This window comes from Fukomys damarensis, unplaced genomic scaffold (assembly GCF_012274545.1).
Source record: "Fukomys damarensis isolate Sample0158 unplaced genomic scaffold, DMR_v1.0_HiC HiC_scaffold_18, whole genome shotgun sequence".
NCBI classification, from domain to species: domain Eukaryota; kingdom Metazoa; phylum Chordata; class Mammalia; order Rodentia; family Bathyergidae; genus Fukomys; species Fukomys damarensis.
The window spans coordinates 7,117,462-7,137,630 of NW_022900930.1; positions in this window are offsets into that span (position 1 = coordinate 7,117,462).

A 20,169-nucleotide genomic window follows, 5' to 3' on the forward strand; every position below is an offset into this window, starting at 1 on the left:
CTGTTTTTTTTTTTTTTTTTTTTCCTCTCTAGTCTTGTTTGTTTGTCATGCAGAAAAACAAAAACCTTCTGGCTGCTTTCACATTCATATTCAATGACTTGATTTGAGTATTGTTTTAATACTTCATCAGAAAATTATTATTCTCTTTTTATTTTATGCATGCAATTTTAAAAGGTTTGCTGAATTTAAAAAATGTCTTTTTGTCATATCTCCAGGCTTATTTTTTTTCACAAAAAAATACAGGTCTAATTTGATAATGGAGGTCACTAGGGGATTCATGTTTTGAATGTAGTCTTCAGCAGGTTATTTAATAATAACAGCAAATGCATACAGCATTTCCTACACACAAGTCCTTGTACCAAATGCTGCACACAGGCCAACGTTCATATCCCTCCTAACAAGCTACTGGGAAATACTAATTCTCCACCTTTCCAGATAAGGAAGTTGAGGAGTAAACACTCATACAAACAGCAAATGTTCAGGCTGTGCACTGGTGAATCCAGTGCAGCTGCTTCTAAAATATATAACTTCCATTGTGTAAATTTTGATTAAAAAATTGATTTGAGCTTTCATGCTGGCAACAAGGAGCTGAAACATTTTGGATTAGCTATTATCTTCCCTATGAGAAAGAAGAAGACAGCCATTAGTATAGAGTTTTTCTTTCCATTCTCAGAATAAAAAGAAACTTTCTAAATGGAAGAGACTCACAGAAAGCACTGTTATATTGGTGGAAGACAAGTCATTCTAATTTGAACCTTTATGCAATGCTTACATGGTTTTGTGGCTACTTTGTAGCAACATGTTACAACTCTGACACCAGAAAGAGGGCTGCTGATTCTTCCAGACACGTAATAGCATCTCAGAAGAGGAGATGCCTGCTTGGTGGTTTGCAGATATTTACTGAGTGAATGAAAGAATATAAAGGGAATAGTGCTAATGCAGAATTGATAGAGCTAGAAAGCAATGTCCCTGAGGGTTAGGATGTATGATGAATTGTTAAAATATAAAATTCTTTAGGGAGACTATTGCATTATAATAATTCCTTTGGCATAAATACGTATTTTGATAGCAGATAAAGAAATATGTGTATACATGAGTGTATGTATAGCATGTATTTTAATATTAATTCCTAAAGTGCTCTCTCCCTAAGGTGAGACAGGCAATGAAAGCACACAGCCAAGTGATAGGGTTGGGGGTACAACTACTGTGGAAATCAAAGTCACATCCTGTAGAAACCAATTTTGAGAACTCAGCGAATGAATGTTGTGATGAAGGAGAGCCCAGGATAGAATTAGGGTTGAGAAAAATGAGTGAAACAATTACTAAAATAAATGTTAGAAGGAAGGAACAGGTATTTTTGTAGAAAATTTCTAGACTCTGGTTAACAAAAGTAAAAGTGCCAGCAACGAAGTCCAGAAACCAACCCGCAGATGAGAGTTAAAAGTCAAGAATGAACGAAGATGAGGTATGGCAGACGGTGAGATCCCAGGAAGGCTGCTTCGTGAATACTGAGGACAGTCAGTAACGTTGGGATGATGCCTCCCCAGGCCCTGCCGTGCGGCTGAGCGGAAGAGAAGTTTGTTTATATTGTCCTCATTTTTAAAAAGATGAAAATGCTTCAAAATATGTAACTACATGAATAAATACGAGCATCACTTTTTAGAAGTTCACCAGATTAACCGTGTGCATGGTTGAGTGTCGCTCTACTTAAAACAGGCTTGGTGGAAAACAGCATGACTTGGTAATTATTGCAAATTATATCTTAAAGGAAGCCATCGGTAGCATTCCTAAAAGGTTAGTATTGAGATTTATTTCAGATATTTGTGTCTGAGTGTGTGTCTGTCCCAGTGGACATAAATTTCATGGATCAAAATAAAACTACTTGGGTCTGTTCATAGCTCCAAGAACACTTTAGGAACAGCTATGAAGTATGTCTGACATCAGAATTCACATTCTTAGTAACTACAGTGTTCCCCTAGTTGAAATAATTGTTTTTCAAGGGCTCAGTGTGGCCAGTCTGTCATTTTCATTTCCTGTCCCTTTCCACAGAAAGCTCGTCCTTTGAAGACCAGCCATCTCTCTCCCCATGCTAGAGAAAGGCCTCTGGAATGTTTGCTTTGTTACATTTTCTAGAATATCTTCTCTGTGTGTCTCTCCTTTTAGAGATAGTACAGATTCTTCAACTGAAAGCTTTTCACGTCTTGTCTCTTGCATTCCTGGTTATATCCTGTTTCTGTATTATAATACCTGCCCGAGACTTTGTTGAATTATTAACAGGAATGGTTATTTTTTAAAATGAGTTTCTATATACATTTACAGATGAAAAATATAGACAAAGGACATTGTCTGGCAAATGATATCCTCGTACGTGATTGGCTTGGAGGAAGAAAGCAATAGACAAATCGAATGCAAAGCCTATGTCATGACCACCTGCTCACAGCTAAAAATCACAAGACACATTTATGAACATTTTTTTCTAAGAATGATAGCTTCTGTTTTCACTCTGATCCAAGTTGTGACATGTTATATTGTAGTGAAAACGAGCATGGTCCTTTGAGTCAGGCAGGCCTATGCCTTTTCCTAGTTCTTTCACGACTATCTGTAGGCTTTGGGAAAATTAATGTTTTAGATATCAACAATTCTTAGGATGAGAGGAATAGCATTTATCTCATAAAATTTATCTAAGTAGCTTAGCATAGCGCTGGCACACATGTAAATGGTTCATATTTCCTTCACTGTATGTAGTGAACTTTACATCAACTTCTTTCGGGGCTCACTTAGCTGCTGTGTCTTGCCTAGTGGTTCATAAAGGGCGCTATGTAAACCTGAGATGCAAGTTCCGAATCTCATTTTCAAGCACAGTTTATCGTTATACCACACCTTAAATGAATCCCAACACCCTTCCGTGGCTTTGATCAGTTTTACAGGTAGAGAGGAAGAAGAGGAGGAGGAGGAAGTGGAGGGTAGCAGCCGGAAGGATGAAGAATATAAGGGACGCTGGATAGGAAGGGTAAGAAGAAAGACAATGAAGATGAAGATAAAGAGGACAGCAGAAGGGGAGGAGGGAAAGGAGGAAGGGAGAAGGAGAGAAGGGGGAGGAGGGGAGGAAATGGAAAAGGAGAGGAGGAGGGGCTCTCGAAGCACACAGTATGAAACAGTCCTGCTATGTAGACCATTAGCCTTACTACTCTGATACTGGCTTATATTAATCCTGAACTGGAATGTTACGTAGATCATCCTCTGGGCTATAGTACTGGGGAAACTTTGAAGATTTCCCTTTGTTCTGCTTTGGATCCTGGATGTTATTTTTGCTGGATCCAAATAGCTCTGAATGGCGGGACCACCTAACTAGACAAGAAAAGGCTTGTAGAAACTATACAATTTGAACATTTCACTACCCAAAAAGATGGGCTTTGGAGAATCAAAAGCATAGGCCTCACAAGCAATTGTTCAGGCGCAAGGTGAAAATCTCACTGTGCAGCTCCAATTACTCCTATAAATGCCCTCAGTGCCCTTTGCTCTCGGACAGAACATTCCTTGTGCAAAATACTTGGACCAATCAAGCTTTCCAATTTTTAATAGGCAAAGTTATGGGCCCCTTTGTTAACCTGTTTGACAGAGAAGACATATGTCATTGTGTGATGTCACACACCCTTTTTCAAAGAGGATTGTGTGGATCTGGTGGTGGACTGGCAATTTCTGTACACTTTGGAGTTCATGTACTACATTGCTGGATTTCAGTTGCTGGTGTCAGACCATTTTCAAGACTAGTGGCAACTTCTGATCCAATTATAGGAAGTGATTCTGATCTTTCTGTCATTACTGCAAAGGCTGATGAGCTGCTGTAATGCTGCTGTTTTAGAAGCAGGTCTCGAGCACCCACTTATCATTTTTGTTCTCAGTTGTGAACTACTGCCCTATCTTTTCTGTGTGCCATTACCCAACTGAACCCTTCTTGTGACTCCAGTCACAGCTACAATCAGGAAATTTGAAACTTCACACCATTTCCCGGACCATGACCACAACTGTTCTCTGTGATGGCAATTCAGATTTGTGTCTGCTATCTGATCCCAGGGATTCTGGATAAATATTCAGTCTAACATAATCCAGATTCTGACTTTCCTATCTCAGCACCCCCTTCTTCGCTCTTTTAAACTCAGCCCAGCTTCCAAGGTTAGTCAGGCTACCTGAAGTGAAACCTTTCCATATCATCCTTGCTTCTACCTTCTTGTTCTTTGTTCCTATTCTGTGTAACATTCAAACTTTGCCTTCACACACTCATATCACACACCCAGGCAGCTCTTTCTACCAGTGTTTGCTTGCTGACAAAAGCTATGCGTTCTGCATTCGTATTGAGGTTGATGTGGGACCAGGTGGATGACTAGCAGCATTAGCCAGATTCAAAACCAAAAGACATAATTTCTCCCTGACACAAACAAACAAAAACAAAAAACAAAGCAATATTTGGAGATAAAACATCTGCTAATGAAGTTAAGTAACTCAGGAAAGTTGAGCATTGCCATTAATCTTAGCCCTCTAGGACAGAAAGAATCCTTGCCTAATCTTCGGGATTAGATTTGCTGAAGAGACTGAAATGGCTCCAGTTTCTCTGAGTCAACAAGGTGAAATGGCTGCTGTCTGAGGAAGGCAGTTAGGCTTAAGAAGAACGCAGTTTGGCTCAAGAAGGATCCAGATTTCCATATGATAATAATACAGTCTTCTTTTTCCTGGAAAAGTCCTGAATTAACATGCAATGATGTCCTCATGAGGAGAGTTGAAACATAGATCAAAGATTTCATGAATTTTCAAAATTAAAAGATAGGATTTTAACCTGTTCAGCTAATAGAAAAGAACTGTCTTTAGCACATATGTGGAAGATTAAAGAACAGAAAGATGAGGAATAGGAAACAGATGCTAAGAAGCTATGCTTTGAGGGTGTTTATTTATTTGCCCATCTCACATCCAAAATGCTGTGTCAAGTAAACAGTTGAACATGAATCCTTTGTCTCTTTGTATTTTAATAAGGGGAAGAAAAAGATAAAGTAGGATCAGAGATCTTGCTCTCTTCATATTTTTGCAGTTCTGAGTTGCTCTTGGGTGATTGCGGAACACTTTTCAAAGTGATAGGAGGTGGTGAAGTACTAAGAGCACAGAAATTCCTAGAACTTCTTGGAATGACAGTTTATTATCCTGAGATTTTAACACTATTTTTTAGTTCTGTGCCATATTACCTGCTGAGATCAGTTTTATGCCAGAGAAGAGACATTTCCATGATGATTTTATCTTTCAACATTAGTCATCATTAATGTTCAATTGTAAAGGTTAAAAGTCATCCAGACCCTTGCTTTGACTCGCTGACAAGCACACTGAGGCCAAAGACGTTCCTGGATTTATCCTTTCATTCAGTGGTTCTAACTCCATGACAAGCTGAGAGGAGATCCTGTCACGTCTGAGCTGGAGAGCTGTGACCTCCCCTCTCATGAGACAGCGAAGAAACAGGACTCAACGGCAGTGACCATATCGTCTTGCTCAGGAGTCTGCTTGCTCCATAAAATACCGCCTGGAATACCTGTGGATCTGGTCTCTTCTCCTGACTCCTCTTCTAAAGAGTCAAGCATCAGCTTATCCAATGTGTGTACCAGCACTTTTCTGCTATCAGCAGTCTGGGAATGGGTCCTGCAGGCCTCTGAGTATTTTATCCAGAAACGTGCCCCATCTGTAGCAATTTGTAGGCTCTGATGAACAGTCAGGTTTTCATCATATTTAACAAATAGCAATTATTTCCCTTCCAGCAGATCATTTTCCCCCATTTATTGCCTACCTAAGTGACCTTCAGACTGCATTAGTCATTTGTATTTTTAAATTGCATTTTATTTAATTGTGAAATAGCAATGAGATGAATAAATTGTTTTGTAATTTTTTTTCTCTATTATACTGCTGCAATTTTCCTCAATATTTTATCCATTATTCAGAAAAAGGGAGACATTTGCACATTTTTCTCCCTGTTATCCCACCATGTACAATTTTAATGCCACAGATGCACCACGTACAGTCCGTTGACTGTGGCGCCTTGAAGTTATGGTGAAATCTCCTCTTCGGTAAAGAAAAGGTTTTCGCTTCCTTTGAGTTGACAATATGCTCCCAGCGGGGGGTGCATTTGGGGGTGCATTTCGTCTTCTGAACTGAGGAGAAAAAGCAGGAGGGAAGGAGAAGAAGTGAGTGGTATGCGCTGCTGACGCGGCCACCACCTCCTTTTCTTGGGGAATGAGCCTGCAGACTAGTTCAGAAGATGATACGATACGCACACATCTTGGTGGACCCGGTGCGCACTGACGCCAGCGTAACGTCACCGGAGGGGAGTACCCCGAACACTCTAGAGCATTTTCCAGTTTTTTCCCATCCAGTACATCTTCCTCTGAGACAAAATACTAATAAAGTACACACTGAAGAAGTAGAATTATTCCTGATATTTCTTTGTCATTTTTCCCAGAGACCTGTATCAGGGCATGTGGACAAAGGGTCAGTAATAGGAGAAGCGGTAGAACTGGGACTAAAAGTTGATTTTTTACGTTAACAAAAGGTGACATTAGTAAAATAGTCCTACAAATCCTATAGATAAGTATCTGGATTTAAAAGGTAAAGAAGTCGGTGGCATGCTTTGCTACCTCATAATATATGGGCCTTTATGTCATCCACTGTGTTTTTAAAAATTCTTCTGTAATCTCCACATATACTATTTGAAAAACTATTTCTAGTTAAAACGTTTGTGATGCTGACTCTGTTACAACCAATGTGAATAGCATAGTTTAAAAATCATTTACATGCCTATTATTTAGAGTTTTATATAGAAATACCTCTGCATTAAAGCAAAAGATTAATTTTATTTTTAGAACTGTTTTAGATGATTTCATTAATGACATAAAAGTATATGTGTAGGATTTGTTCCTTCACCAAATTTCAACTTTCAACATTCTTATGCTTTTTCTAAGAACAACATTAATTTATACTATTTTTTTCACTCCTGAAAGTAAAACAAAAGAAATACATAGTTCTGGCTTATAGCTAGATATCTCAACATGGCCTCGCGTGGTCTTAGATTAGACTTTTCAGTGCTGGCTGTATCTAGAGTGTGTGCTGCTAAGATCGAGGACATGGCGCTTTTGGATAAGATGAATTCCCAATTGTTGATTGTTGGTAGTATTTTCCATGCAGTCTGGATTTTGTTGATGGAGTCTTTGCCTGCTCTTTATGTACTGTTCAGTCATAAAGAAAGGTAAGCTTGAAACATTTCTAGGTAAAACCACTCTAAAGTGAAGTAAATCGAGCACGTGTGTAAATATCACATGATCTCTTGGCTGTGAGAAACTGAAAGTGTAAATAAGGACCAAAAAGTATAACAAATATTGTAAAATAGGAAGAGATTTTTCAAAATTATATGCGGTGTGAGATAAATACTTTGTTAATAATTAAAATGTTTTATGCAAAAAGGTATAGTATTACTAGGAAATGGGTTGATAGATAAGCAAATGAAAATATATGCTTTAAGGTCATAACACATATAATGTATTTACCATTGTTTTCTCTATTTAGTTTTATTATGAAAAATTATTTTTTCACAGAACATCTTTTATATTTTCTTTATTAATATCTACTTGTATTACATTAAAATAAAAATTAAAAAATTAAGAGGATGCAATGCTGGGACTGATTCATAGGGGGATGCTTGGATTAAATTTGCCCCACCCTGGGTGTGAGTGCTACTCGCCCTAAGGGTGGGTATCTTGGATAAGATGTAACGGACAGAAAGAGGGTCTTGTTGCCTGCTGCCTTCTTACCCTGCTTTTCCATGAACTGTTTCTCCTCTGTGGTGTCCTTTGCCATGCCACAGTGCCTTGGAGCCAGCTGACTATAACAGAAACCTCTACAAACTGTTTGCCACAATAACCCTTTCCACCCTTAACTAGTGTGAGTTAGGTATTTTGTTTCAGCAATGAGAAAAGTGACTAAGATATTTTGGTTGTTGTTGTTGTTTTTAACTTTCAGAGGACCACAGCCTTGCTTGCTTTGGTACCATGGTTGCCTGGCATCAGAAATCTCTCATGATTAACATATTTGTCACTCACAATAAAAGCATGTTAAGCTTTAATTTTTTTTAACTCCCTAACTGGTCTCCTTATTCATATTGATCACTACATCTTCACTTAGTGCCAAAGAAAAGTACTTTATTAATTCTAACTGAAAAGACGCATCATTTTCTTTTCCCTTTGGGTGTGAGAATCCAGTGATTGTTGCTGTAGATATTTCATAATTAGAAAAGTCATTTGCTAAACCACCTGTTCTATTATTTAACAAACTCGTGACTATCTACCTGACTTGCTTACTTTCACATTTCATCAGTGCTACCAAATCTCATTGGCACTAAATTGAAAAGCTCCCATTGATTTTATTTGGTGCGTATATTTTAGAGTACTTTGGATCTGATTACAAAAAGTATGTGATTTTAATACTGAAATACTGTTGCTCATATAGGTGTCATGCCTGAACAGTTTTCAAAGGAATTGTACATCCAAATTTCTCTTTTGTGTACAATAATATTTCTATAAGTGTGAAAGGAATTCTTGCTGTTTGACAGATGTTTTAAAGATTTGGAGATATTCTCATTTGTATGAGGTCAACTGAGTCTGCGTCAGAGATGAAAATAAAATATTAGAAGGAGGAGAGAAAAGGGATGACAAGGAAGTAAGATGTGTTACAGACATATCCTAACTCCCCCAAACAAGGCAATCTGTAATTATTGTGTACTAAAAACATGCACCAATATAAATAAAATTTTAATTAAAAATAACTTACACTTAGTCCCTTTCATAAGAAAATATTTTCTTTGGGAAACAATCTAAGTTAAAAAAGAAGAATAGTACATGTAAATATTGTGTTGTGTGTGGCTTTAGAGTCACCAGGTTCAGCTCAGCCAGTATTTACAGAGTGGTCCCTGCTTCTCAACACCAACCAAGGAGCCAAAACAGGAACCAACTGTGACTCCCAGGAGGCCACTGGGCTTCTTCCACAGGACCCTGAGGTCATGCTTGGCCCCACAGACAGCATGGAATAGTCTTTCTTCAGGTCTAGCTTGTAAAATAAAACTTACTTATATACCTACACCTGGCTAGCTAAAGCACCATTAGCGGGAATAAAAGAGTGGCAATTTGTAAGGTGATATTTTATATTCACATCACTTGTTAGCCTAATGGACAAGTAAGAGACACTATTTCATGGCTGGTTGGTTTCTTTTCGAGTTTCTGCCTGGAGGATCAAGAACTTCCTAGGATTTGAACCAGAAACAATTTAAAAGGCATGATACCACTTAAACTCCAGGAAAACTTGCATTACCCCTTTTATTGATAAATTTATACTTATTAAAATTGATGCATTGTGAACGATTCCTTGAAAATTTAAGCATATTTTAAAGAACTGTTCTACAGCCATATATATGTTTAAGAAAATACCATAACACAGTAAAAATAAGATTCATAATTTAAAATTTCTCATCTACAAGTGAAGTCAACAAGATGACAAAGCAGATCTTCCTACTGTTTGTCCCCTGACAGAAATACCAACTAGGAAAACCATTGCACTCAAAAATGTTCACAAAAGCTAATAATCAAGACATCAGAGGGTTGCTTATAAATTTTCACAAGAAAATTCCTTGAGGAGGGGAGGAAGAACACTTATACTTTACCAGCATCTCGTTCCCTTTGAGCCCAGGCAACAGAGTGCAAAATAGGAAACCTCTCTTTGGGAAGAGAAGTAAAGTCAACAACAGGTGCAGCAATTGACCCCACTGCTTGGCCAGCTCAGAGACCCCTGGCGCCTGGATGACCCTTGTGGCTTCGGGCTGCAGTACGGCTCCTGCAGACTCAGACAGTGGGACCAAGGGCACTGGCACTGTGCCTACCCAAGGGGCCTCAGGTCCAGGCTGTACTCCACATCCCAACCCATGTCCTGCAGTCTCGTGATTAAGACCCTCATTCACGCACTTTTGCTCCAGGCCAGCCATGCATGTCCAGACAGAAAAGCCAACTTAATATAAGCTGTTATCCAAAGGGCAAGTAAAACATCAATCCCCTAGTTCCAGGGCCCTGTGGGCCAAGTGGATCAGTGTTCATATGGACCCAAGCACCACAGAGACAGACTCCTTCTGACCAGTTCTCATCTCTTATAGTCAGCTGTAGTACCTCTATGATCTAATGCCCTTCTCTTATGGATTGTATCTAGATGTTTCCCCCAAAGCCTGCTGGCTCATACATGGGGCTGTATATAGGTGGACAGATCATGGATTAAAGAGGTGTAAATATGATTAAGGATATACTAACTAAAGTAGTCCACTGACAGGTTTAGCATTGTTTTGAGTGTGGGTAACAGGAAGGCCCACCCTGGGTTTGAGCGACACCACCAAAAGGTTTGTAGCCTGGATAGGATAAAAGGGAAAGGGTGTCTTCCTGATTCCTGCTTGCCTTGCAATGGAAGTGTCTCATATACCAGGCCCCTTAGTGATGTACTGCTCGGCCTTGGAGCCCGCTGACTCTGTACTGAAACCTCTATAAACTGCGAATAAAATAAACCTTTCCTTCTTTAATTTGTGGGTGTCAGGGATTTTGTCTTGGCAACAAGGAAGTAGCTAAGATACTTTGTAAACACATGAGGCTCTGGAGGTTACTTTTAGATACAAACCATAACTGACATTCATATGCTGAAAATAAAAAGACAGAAGTAGACACTGTACAGAAGGTCACAAAAACCAAGCAGAATTGGCTAGGTTCAGTAGCAAACAAGATACTTTAAGTCAAAAATTATCACTAGAGACAAAGAAAGCTATTGCATAATGATAAGGAGTCAACAGAGAGGACATATTAACTGCAAATGATATATATTTCATGAACGCACAGATCATCTACAAAGAAAATTTAAAAAAGAAATATCAAAGGAACAAAATTATTTTTTTCCTCATTGAGTTTATTGGTACATCTTAGGTATACAGTACAGTTACATTCATTGTTGGGATCTTGTACCTTTAAATGACAGGTCTTGGTTCTCATTTTTTCCCCTTGTCCCTGCCCTCCCTTCATCCCCTCCTCTCTTCCCTGTTTACAAAGACTTTATTTCCATTTTTTCACTTTCTCATATTTTTCCCTTATTTCCTTTTCCCTACCTTTCCCACTTCCCCTATACCTTTAGCCCCTTTCTTCCAATTTTCTATTGTCAAATATACCATTAGGATCTTATTTACAATTATAGTTTTTCACACCAGACAAGCTATTCGGTATTTGCATGGTGACTTATTTATTTCACTTAAGAGTATGACCTCAATATGCATCCATTTTCCTATGAATGATTCTAGTTTCTTGTTTTTTATAGGTGAGTAGTACTCCATTTTATAAAAAACCACATCTTCATTATCCAGTCTCCAACTGATGGGCAAATGGCCTGTTTCCAAGTTTTAGCTATTACAAACTGTGCTGCTATAAACATAGGTGTGCATATATCATTGTGATGTGATTCTTTTAATTCTTTTGGAAAGATACCCAGCAGGGGGATGACTGGGTCAAATGGAACCTCTAGTCCCAGCTCTTTGAGGTATCTCCATATTGATTTCCATAGTGGTTACACCAGTCTGCACTCCCACCAACAATGGAGAAGGTGAACAAAATTATTGACAAAATACATCTCATAGCAGTATGTAACATTCTCTCTAACTGCAGAACAATAAATTATTTCAAGGGTATATTGGTCATTCTCTCAGATCGTATGTAAGATAACAAAAGAAGCTTCAACAAATTTAAGATTGAATTCATATCAAATATCATTCCTGACTGCAATGGGAAGAATCTATAAATCATTTTACAGGGAAATTTCACAACTTGGTTGAAAATTAAATACTCTTAAACAAACAATACATCCAAAAAATGATCAAATGGAAAATAAAAGAACTATTTTGAGATTAATGAAATTGGAAATGTAAAATATCAGAATTTATGGAATACAGAAAATCAGTTCTAAGAGGAAAAACTATAGCAATGAGGAACTCCATTAAGACAAATTAAATATCTTGAACACACAGCCTATGTTGTAGTGCAAGGAACTAGAAAAAATATGGATGATGTTCCAGATTAGTAGATGATAAATGAAAAAGATCAAAACAAAAATAAATGAGACAGAGACTAGAAAGCACTAGAAAAGAATAAAGAAACAGATAATTTGATTTTTGAAATGATAAAGAGAACTGATATTTAGGAAAAAGAGCACTAACATTTATAAATTATAGAAAATATTATAAGTGAGATTAAAGAAATATAAAATATCTTAAGAAATATCATGAAAAAACATACAATCCAAACCTGACTCACCTAGAAGATGTGGATAAATACCTAGACATATATGACCTACCAAGAGTGAATCCTGAGGAAATACAAAATATCAACAGGCAAATCATGAGTGAAGGCATCAACCCATTAAAAACTAAAACAACAGAATAAACGAACACAAAAATCCCCTTAAATAAAATTCTTGGGGCCACATGACTTTAAGGATAAGTTCCACCACATATTTTTTTTAAAAAATAATATCAATTATTTTCTAATTCTTAAAATTTTTTTAAATGAATAAGTTCTTTGAAATTTGTTTCAACGGGCCAACATTACTGTGAAATCAAACCCTGGAAAAGATACTGTAACTTTAAAACTCTTCAAGAAAATGCTACCAAGCTGAGTTCACCAGTACCCTGAAGTGACCACATACCATTATCAGGAGAGATTTCTCTTAAGAGGTGAGGATTGCTCAACACTACTCCAATGTTCACATGGCACTGGTGCCATTAGCAAAATGAAGGACAAAATCACATTTGATAAAGAAAACAGTGTTTGATCAAACTCAATATACCTTTATTAAAAGCTCTCAGCAAATTAGGAAAAATGGGAATGTACCTTAACACAGTAAAGACAAAGCCGTAGTCAACATCATATTTGGGATAGAAAAAGTGAAAACTTTTCCACTAAGATCAGGAAAAAAACATGTTTCCCCATATTCATCACTTCTGTTAGTATAATATTAAAAGCGACACATTGAAAAGGAAGAAATACAATTGTATTTGCAGGTAACATGAATATGTATCCAGGCAAAATGATGTATACACACTTCAGGAAGAGAAAAATAGTATGATGATTTCTTAACAGATGGTTTTACCCTCATATGGGGGACCCTAGAGGATGTCGTATATCATAGTGTAATCTTAGAACTGGTTAACAAAAGAACTGATCAGAACTTGAAGAAAATCCAATACTTTCTGGACTTTACTTTGTGTCTCATATCTTGTATTCCAATTCTCTTTAGCTTTCCCTTTATATCCCTTAAAGCTTCTTAAGCATGGTCAGACATTTCTTATATTGTCAGTCACTGAGGAAACCCCAAGTACCGCTTTTGCATTAGTGCATGGCTATAGCACATAACGAGCACATTACTGCAGGGAGATGATGCATGTACACAACCTATCTCAAGTCTTTATTCACTCCCTACCCCTCTACCGCTCCCTACTTCTTCCAACTCTTGATCCCACTCCCATTTACAGATCTATTTTCAATTTTCCTTCACTTCTTTTTTTTCTATTCCCTCTCCCTTCTTTCCTTCCCCATTCCTTCCTTCTCTTGTTGCTTTTCTCAATTGCAAAAAGATCTCCCTACTTCCTACTACCTATCTTCAACATAGCTGGGCATCAGAGAAAGGCAGATTAAAACCCTGAGATGTCAGTCATCAAGAAACCAGGAAAAGAAAAAAAACACGAGAAAATGAAAAAATAGAAACAAAGTTTTTGTAAATAGGGAAGGGTAGAGGGGGTGAAGGGAAGTAAAAGGTAAGGGGAAAAAACGAGAACCAAGATCTGTCAGGTAAAGGTAGAAGATCGCAATGACGAATGTAACTGTGCTGTATACCTAAAATGTACCAATAAACTCAATAAAAATAAAGGAAACCAAATAAGGGACAGGGAATTTAGGTCAGAGTTGCCACACCTATCTGGCAAGTGCAAGGTTCTGAGTTTGATCCTGGTGCCAGGGGTGGGGGAGAAGAAGAAATAAAATACAGACAATTGCAGTTGAGGCTGAGGGGCAAAAAGAATCCTTCTACGATGCCAGTGGGAATGTAAGCTAGAACAAGTAAAAATCATTCCGCAAAGTGAGTTTTGATTAAAAATTAGTATGGAAATCAGTGTGGAGAATCCCTCAAAACAAGAAAAGGAGAAATTCCACTTGACCTAGCTCTTCCCCTTCTAGATAATTTCCCCAAAACAGTTAAAGCCGTTGTATTACAGCGATATATGCATACCCATGTCTAAAGTAGAAGATTTGTAACAGCTAAGTCTTAGAATCAGCCTCTTTGCCCATCAAAAGATGAACGGTGAAAGAAAATGTGGTATTTATACCCAATGGAGTACTACTCTGCCATAAAGATGATGAAGTTTAAGCATTTGTAGATGAGGTGATGATTCTTGAGATCATAATATTAAATGAAATAAATCAGACCAATAAGCTAAAGTGATGCATGGTTTCTCTTATATAAGAAAATCAAATGTAAATAAAAAACAAAAGTACCGCTTTACAGCAACTCCTATTTTGACATGCCCCATCTGCTCTCCAAAGAGATAAATATTTCCAGAATTGTCTTCAACATCATCCTTATGTAACAGGACCCCAATATTGACTTCCATGATGAATGTTTGGGAGAAAATCAGGCTAATATGGACATATCGTAATCTGACACCATTTCCTAGACAAGGTACATTAATTTGAGGCAGGATTAAGGATAATGACATCTTTAAATTTATCATACATCCAAAGAGTTAAGTTTTTTACACCAGTAAATCACCTTTCCAAATAATTCTTGACTCCTCACTAATCTAAAATGTTCATAAATAAGACCTCCGTGCTGAGTTTCTGCTCATTCAGATGCTATGGAATCATTATCACAGAGAAAGACTGTCCACCTTGAAATCTTTGCCTCCCTGTAACTAATGATAACTCCCATATGAACCAGCTGTGTAAAATGTTTAGATGCTTTTGCTGTTAATCCAGAGTCAGGCATGGATGATCTTCCCTGGAGATCACCTTCAACATGAATGTTACTACAGTATATAATTTGAGGGTTCCAGAATTCTGCAAAGTAAAAAATATGTGCCTAATATCTTAAATGATGTCAACTGAATTTTTTGAAGAGCTACAAAGTAACATGATACGTGGCCACTAATTTATGAAATAAACTGTCACTAAAAAGCCAAAATGTCCTCTGGAGGAAAGGGAAATATTGTAAACTTTTAAGGGAATGTAAGTTAGTGTAATAAACATTATGGAAAGCTGCATGGAAGTTCCTTGAAAGACTAAAATTAAAATAAGGATATGACCCAGCAATCCAACTGTGGAGTATACACCCCAAAATTTGAAATGAGTACATTGAAAATATATCTGCAGTCTCCTGCTCCATTGCAGCAATATTTACATTAGCCAGGGTATGGGATCCAACGACTGTGCAAAGGGATGAAACTAATGATATATCTACATTTAAGGGAATGTAACTCCACAGTAAAACAGAAGGAAAATTTGTCATTTGCAACAACATGGGTAGGATTGGAGAAAATTATGTTACGTGAAATAAGAAGACAAAACCCTACATTCTCATATGTAGAAGCTAAAATTCCTGAACTCAAAGGAATACTAGAATGGTGGTCATGAAATACTGAAGGTTGGAAAAATGCCAATGGTAGTTAAAACACCAAGCCTCAGTTAACAAGAAGGAATACTTTTTTAGATTGAAATATATTACCGAGCATGGGAGGATAATAAACAGTAATATATTGTATGCTTGAAAATCTCTAAGACAATAAATTTCAAATTCCTACCATGAAAAATGATAGCTATTTGAGATGATAGATATATTACTTATCTTGACCTCATTATTCCACATTGTATTCATAGATAACATCACTTTATAATCCACAAATATATACATCTGTAATTTGTCAATTTACAATTAAAAAATAAAATTAAAAAGAAACTCAACAAGTCTAAATCCTAAGTATCCTGAGAAACATTGTCATAGAATATATAACAGCCCTTTTTCTCAACTCAGAAGCATAATACCCTCTTGGCCCTCATGAGTTTCCTCATACAAAATGAGGCATTTTATTCAGAGCATCAAAGAGCTGAGTTAGCTGTGATCTTTCTGCAATAAATCTTCAGGCTTTGTGTGGAATGGGATTGGGCTGGTCAGCCTCTAAAGTTGTTTTGTTTCTTGCATATCCTTTCAGAAACCTCTAAACTGGAAGCCATATACACATTGCTAATTGTCTAACAACAAAAGCAAATACCATATATAATGCAAGACAATTCCCAAAATGTTGTACTTTGTGTGAAGATATAAATCAGTTTAAAACCCCCACAGTATTGGATTACAATAATCTAATTCATGATGCTACCTTAAATTTCTCACTTTCTTTTTTTCCCTCAGTAAAGGCTAGCATTTCCCACCTCTTGGAGTTGTCCTCCAACTACTTAAGTCAGAAATGTACATGATAAGATGGTCTTCTACCAGTTTCCCAGCAGACCTTGAGGAATGTGTCCTAGTAACCTAGTGCAGTGCCTGAGGCAAGGGCTTTTATCTTACTAATTTATTAGAAAGTGAAATTCTGAAGAGTAAGTGAAGAAAAAAAGACATAAAGCAGAGTACAGAAATGGGTTAATAAAGGTATTTTATCAAGGGAGCCTCTACTTGGTATCAAATGAAACTTATTGTAGATCTTTGTGGTGATCTTTGCAGAGGTTATATTAATAAATGTTTCTAAAATCTGAAGGAATGAAAGCAAACGTCAACTAACTTAAGATGAAGCACTTTGTAATAGGAAGACATGAATTGCTTCACAATGGCCTGCAGTGCTCTGCTCTGCTAAGCCGATTGTTATGGTTTTTATCTACCCCCCCCAGCCTCATGTGGCCCTCATGGGGCTTTTGCAAGTGGCTAAGTTTGTAGGGGATTGGTACCCATCATGGCATCGGTCCACTGATAAGTGTAGAGCTGCCTGTGATGTTGGGAGTGAAGCCGGGTCAGAGGAGCTGGGTCAATGGGGGTGCACAGCCTGGACGGATCTACCTGCCTTTCTCCTCCCTTGATCTTTCTGCTTCCTTTCTGCCATGGCATGAGCTTTTGCTCCTCTGTGATGCCCTTCTGCCATGATGCCCTGCCTTGGCATTTGCAGCCTGTAGACTGAAACCTCTACAAGCTATGAGACAAAGTAAAAATTTCCTCCATTAACTTGGTGGGTATTGCTCTTTTGTCCTAGCAGTGAAAAAGTAAAGAAAGTACCAGTGCATGTTATACTTCAAATTTCAGGTTTTATTTTTTCCAGCAAATATAATTTTTATCCGTAGTACTTCCTACCACCCATAGTTATCTTCCAAGTACTTGTCATTGAATAAGATTGAAAAATAAATTTATCAACTGGATCCCATTTCTCATTAGTCAAAAGTTCATGCCAAGGGGTAGTAATGCCACAAGACCTCCTGATTACACGTACACAGCAGGTACATGTGACATTTCATCTGTTAGCATCAACAGGGAGATCCTGGGGTGGGCCTGAGGACACCTCGGCAGGTGTGCATCAAAGGGCTTCGGAGATGCAGGCACAGGATCTTCAGGTCCACAGAAAGGTACTCATCATAGGGCATCAGGACCTCGAAAATGTGGCCAAAAGGACCAGAAATGGATGAAAGCAACAAAGTTTAAAGTATTAGAAGTGTCTGCTACAACAGGTTAGCTTCATCTTGTTCACTTCTAATCTGGCTCACTTCCGATTAGTTCCACTCAACGAGACCAAGCAAAACACTTGTTAATCATATCAGGGGCTCCACTGTTTGAACCATTGTGCACCTATGTAGTTGTCCTTGTAGAGGGCATGCATCATCTGAGGGAGGAAAGAGGAAGCCTATACCAAGAAGATTACCTCTATTTAGAGCATTTCCAGGTGAGGCAATGCCTAACACAAGCTGTGGATGAAAGAAAAATACAATAGCAATCACATCGCCTCTACTCAGCAAAGTTTGATCTGGATAAAATCATGGCAAATCATTTCTAATGCCAAGTATTCTGCTGTTCGCAATTCTTCCTTTCTTCTTTCAGCTCTGTGGTTGCGCCAGCCTAAGACTCTCCCTGGTCCTCCTTGGTAGTGCTATTACCCACCCGTCTACCTAGCTTTGCAATTGTTTCTCTGTACTGACTTGACACTTGCATGCCTACTGCTATGGCGTTTCCTCCCAAGCCCTCCATCCCCTATGGATATTCCATTTAATAGATGAAATGCCTTAGAGTTGGGTAAAACAGCGAGCCATCATATCACTTACGTGACTGACACATTTGTTGCTTCTTTTGTCATTACATATAAGATACAGATGCCAGAGCAGAGATGAGCGGCCATTGGTAATGGAATAAGGGTAATATAACAGCTATAGTATCTTTCCAAAATCTCTCTGCTCTCTCTCAGGATTCAGGATAGTCAGCATTATTTCAGCATATTTTCTTTGAACGGAATATTTAAATAGGGTAAATATGGCCACTCTTTTCCTCCACTGAATACTGGCAGAACAAACAAGACCCTTCAAATTTATATGTCCAATTACTTTTAGGTTAACAAGCACTGAAGTGCTGTAGAAATGCTCCCCCGGAGTTTCATTGTGAATTAATGGAGAATCATCCAGGCTTTCTTCAGGACTGTTAGAATAATAAACACCAGGCAGTTCAATCAATTAGACATTTCGCCAGGATCATCGCTCAAGTGGACAAGTAATTTGGACAATTCCCCAAGGTAGACAGGACTCTGCTCTTTGCTAAAACCCAGGTGAAAGGCAGTTATGAATTATTCTTCCAGGGATACAAGGCAGAGCCCATGGGAGAGGCTCTGGTTTCTGTTATTGCAGACCTTTCATGAGAAGGAGGAAGAAGCAGAGCTCCCCTAAAGGCAGTGGGAGCTCTTGTTCTTGTGCTGTAGTAAGTTACCACTCAGGCTGGGGATTTAGCTCAGTGGTGCTGCAGGCGTGATGTCCCGAGTTTGATTGCCGGGTACCAAAAATTGGGGGGAGAGTAATCACTCAACATAAACTCTTGTTTCTGAATGGTAAAGGAATGTAGTAGAACCTCAGTATTTCAGAATGAATGTATGGATGTGCTTCTACTGTGGCTTCTTATGGGGAGCACATTTTAGTTTGACGATTCACAAAGAAAAAGATCCCCTGAATTTTAGAATAGTTTTAAGACAGTTTTGTATCTCTCAAATATATAAAATAGATGGAAATAATGTTGGGAATATTACATTATAATGGTGTTTAGGCAGCTGTTGTTTTAACATACACGTAAGGATGATTTCTAAGTAATAAGGGAAAAGAAAAAATATGAAAAAAGGAAAAATGGAAACAAAGCCTTTGTAAATAGGGAAGGATGAAGGGGATGAAGGGAGGGCAGGGAAATGAGGAAAAATAAGAACCAAGACCTGTCATGTAAAGGTACAAGATCCCAGTGATGAATGTAACTGTATTGTTTACCTTAAATGTATTAATAAACTTACTGGGGAAGAAAAAATAGGTAGTGTGGCAATTACTTGTTTATAAATGGTACCTCTCAAGTGCTACAGGACCCTTGAAAATCATTGCTTAAATGTTTTAAATATATTTCCAGCACACTTATTTATCCCATAAATTATCTAGAAAATTCTTTTCCTATTGCTATGGATAAAGTCCAGTCCTATTCAACATTATCCAAAAACTTTATGTGGGGCCAGGGATTTAGCGCAGTGGTTCGGTGATGGGCCTTGCAAGCGCAAGGACCCGAGTTCAATCCCTGGTACCAAAAGAAAAAAAAATTTATGTGACACTATCTGATATATTTTCTTGGTAGATCAACAAAACTACAAACTTAGTTATTATAAAGACATAATTACTTTCATAGTAGTAAATTTTCATTTCTGAGAGACAGTAAGGGATGAGGAAAAAAAATCCAATACATAATGATTTGACATTTCCATTGCTAAAAACCCGAGAGTTTTTTTTCTACTCAATATAATAAGGTTACATTTGAAAACAAAGTCCA